Consider the following 3,463-nt stretch of genomic DNA (forward strand, 5'->3'; position numbering starts at 1 on the left):
GTTATTGCACAAAAGCTGTGAGACAGTTGTAGCTAAGTGAGTGTCCTGTTTATGTGTGTCATCTTTGGAGAAACTTTATTTACAATGTCTATCTTGTAATTTATTTCAATTTGATTTATATACATTCATTTTTTGTTGTTGTCAGTCACTTGGTCAGGTTTAATAAATAAATAAATGGACGTTGAATCGGATTGAATCGTGAATTGAATTGAATCGGACCTCGGAAAATCGAATCAAATCGATTAGGAAAATCTGAATCGATACTCAGCCCTACTGACTGGTATTTGTTGTTAAACTGGACAGTTTGTCTGTTGAAGCTCTTTAAGTTGATCTGGTTGGACACAAATCTTAGCCACTCAGATGCAGCAGCAGAAGAAGCTGTCATCCACCCTGACAGTCAGAGCATCAAGTCAAGGAAACATCAACCATCTTGTAGTTCCAAACCTTCACCTGTCAGATTCAGCTACTTCTTATTGTGGGATTTTAACTTTGAACACAAACAGTGTCTCGACGCACGATGGCCCAAAAACGGCCCACATCCCGATTGCAGATCAGCACCACACCAGACACAGGATTGGTCCAGTTCTGATTTTACTTCAGTATTTGGCACCTTCGGATGTTCGGACCGAATCCAGTTAGTTACACACATTTTCATTTCACCTTGGATTTTGGAGCTTTCGGGTTAAAACCTGTATTTCATGTGTGGGCCACAACCGTCATGTGTGCACCACAGCCGGATCAGGAAGCTTTCAAACGGATCTGGCCCAAAGACTCCTGCTATCTGGGTAGTGTAGATGCCAATGTAGTGGTTGGGGAAATAGTCTCTGAGAATCCAACTTGAAGGTCCTGCTAAGTGTTGTGATGCTCAAATGTTCTGTAAAATAGTTGGACCCTCAGCAAAGATACTAGATTAGGAGTTGATGGAGTCGTTGCAGATACCAGGGTCCAAAGTCCAGCTTGAACCTGGTTTGTGCAGTTCTTTGTCAAGCTAGCAGCGATTCTTTCTTTTCACATGGCCGTGTCTCCTGATGACTCAGGACCAGTTGATGTCCATTTACCTGTCATGGTGACAGAGAACTTTGTCCAGCTCAACCAGGACAAAACTGAGGTCTTAATTGAAGGTGGTGGCAGCGTTGTTAGGGCCTGAGCCTCCTCCCAACCAGCCACAGCCAAGTAGCACGAGTTGGCCATAGAAAAATGCAATTCCTCTTTCAATGTCCGTCACAGACTTGCTGGAGGCTCCACCGAGATTTGAACTCGGATCACTGGATTCAAAGTCCAGAGTGCTAACCATTACACCATGGAACCAGTCCAAAAAAAAAGACATGAGTGAGAAAAATTATGGCGCTTATCATGTAGGAGTGACTAAAGTGGTTGTCTGGTTTAAATTTTCACGAACATCCATCCATCCATTCATCCATTGTCTTCCGCTCATTCCTGTTAATGGTTGCAGACTCCTTTTTCATAGCTGGAACCTTCCTCTTGTGTCAGCTTCCTGTTCCCATCTCTATGTTAACGGTCAGTTTTGACCCACGTCTTCAATCAGCTGTCAAATAAACTAAAACAATTTTCTATCATGGTTCAGGTTAACAAAATCCTCATCAACTTCTCTGGTCCAATCACATTTATGTTGGCACACAGAGAACAGATCTAGAGTCAGAGCTGAGACTTCAGTCTAAGCACCTTAAGATGGAGGAGAAGAAGCCCTGATTTCTGGGTCTCAGTCTTTTTACTCTCTTGGCTCCACCCACACAGGGCAGGAGAACATCCTCATAGTGAGTCAGTGTTTTTCCATGTTTAACCAAATCAGCTCTCAGTGGTTAAGAACAGGTGAGTTAGTGAGTGTGGTTCGTTCTAATCTGATGTCCAAGCTGCAGGAAACAGCAAAGCCAAACAGTACAGAAGCCTTTCAGCATTCATGCAGACTGGAAAGAGGCTGAAATGCTCCCTGCTTCTGGAAGGAGCAGAGATGGAGCCAGAAAAAACACAGAATTTACCCAGACTCTGATTTGAACTAGCAAGAGACTCAAGCTGGTCATGAAGTATGATTGGCTGCCTCTTCGTAATGTCATTCACACACTTGTATAATCAGGATGTGAGCTGAGGGGTGGAGATCAATGAGTCCTGGAGACGTTCAATAATGTCCACAACTTTGGCACCAGGAAGACAGCAGGTGATGGCACCTGGGAGTTCAAAAGACCTGATGATTGAACCACCAATCACAAGGATTTCAGCCTCCATTGTAAACAGAGAGTTTAGATGAGAGAGAACCTGCTGTCAGCCTCACCAGTCAGGGCAGTGGCAGAGGCAGCAGAGTTGAATGAAGCAGGATCACCTGGCAGGTCTCAGCTGGGGGTGATGACATCACTGGCCTCAGTCCTAACCAGTGCTCTGCCTAACAACACGGACGATGGTGAGAAACCAGTAGAAGCACTCTGAGAGTTGGAGACAGCAGGAGAGAGACCACGACAGAGTCACCCATGGGAAACTGTTGGATCCACTCAGGACAAACTGGACAGACACAGATCAAAGACAGAATTGATGATGATGTCATCAGGGGGCTTTGATGGTGTCTTTATTTGTACCCAGAATTCTGTCTTTGATCTCAGGAGGACATGAAAGAAACCCAACTGAGGAAAGTAGAGGAGAACATTCAGCTTCATTAGAAACTCTTGAACTGTTGAACAGTAGAATTTGTTTGAAACAGTTTACAACACTGAGTGACAGGATTGAAGAGGGAAGAGTTTTCTACTTTAAATTTAATTCTAACTTTGAACTGGGGATGAACATTTTTAGTCGTTCATATTCTAACATACAGAGGAAGTCATGTCATTCCCTTTTTTAAAAAAGAAAAACATGTGAAGCTCCTCCCCCCAGCTCCAGATGGACAGACAGACATGAGAGTGGCCAGGAAGCAAAGAAGTGTTGTGCTCCTCTCCAGTGCTCTGGTGTTGTTGTGCTCTTCTCAGCTCCATCATGAAGACCTGCTGGCACTGGGCGCTGGTGGAAGTTTGCAGCTCTCACTGGAAAGTCCTGAGGCTCCTCCCACTCTGAAGCAGGCAGTTGCTCCCAGCCAGCCCACACTTTCACTCTCTGGTGTAGGAGTGAAGAACAAAATCATAATCAAGAACCATCACTGTTTCATTGGGGCTCCTTTCTCCTTGTTCTGATACAGAAACTCAACAGCTTCTATCATTGATTTGACAGGAAATGTTGATGACACACTGGGATTTTTGTTCTCCTGCTGTCACTGTCAAGTGCAGCTTAACATGAGAGGCAGCAGGATCATTCATGTGTTCATGTTTCCAGCAGACAAGGAGGGAACCTGGGAGGAATTCAGTGACTTTGATCAGTGGTTCTCACTTCATCTTCTCAGTATAAAGTTTAAAGCGAGCTGGCCAGGAGTTGAACCTAGAATCTTCTGATCCGAAGTCAGACGCGTTGTCCATTGCGCCACCAGCCC

At 44.6% G+C, this 3,463-nt stretch overlaps 2 non-coding genes across 2 annotated transcripts; both read right to left on the bottom strand.

Annotated features, from left to right (window-relative positions):
* Positions 1-1,236: 1,236 nt before the first annotated feature.
* Positions 1,237-1,308, bottom strand: trnaq-uug (transfer RNA glutamine (anticodon UUG)). The gene has a single exon. It is a non-coding gene; the product is annotated as a tRNA-Gln (tRNA).
* Positions 1,309-3,390: 2,082 nt separating this feature from the next.
* Positions 3,391-3,463, bottom strand: trnar-ucg (transfer RNA arginine (anticodon UCG)). The gene has a single exon. It is a non-coding gene; the product is annotated as a tRNA-Arg (tRNA).

Source organism: Aulostomus chinensis, chromosome 1, assembly GCF_037954235.1.
Source record: "Aulostomus chinensis isolate RoL2024-O1b breed Wild chromosome 1, RoL_Achi_v1.0, whole genome shotgun sequence".
Taxonomy (NCBI): Eukaryota; Metazoa; Chordata; class Actinopteri; order Syngnathiformes; family Aulostomidae; genus Aulostomus; species Aulostomus chinensis.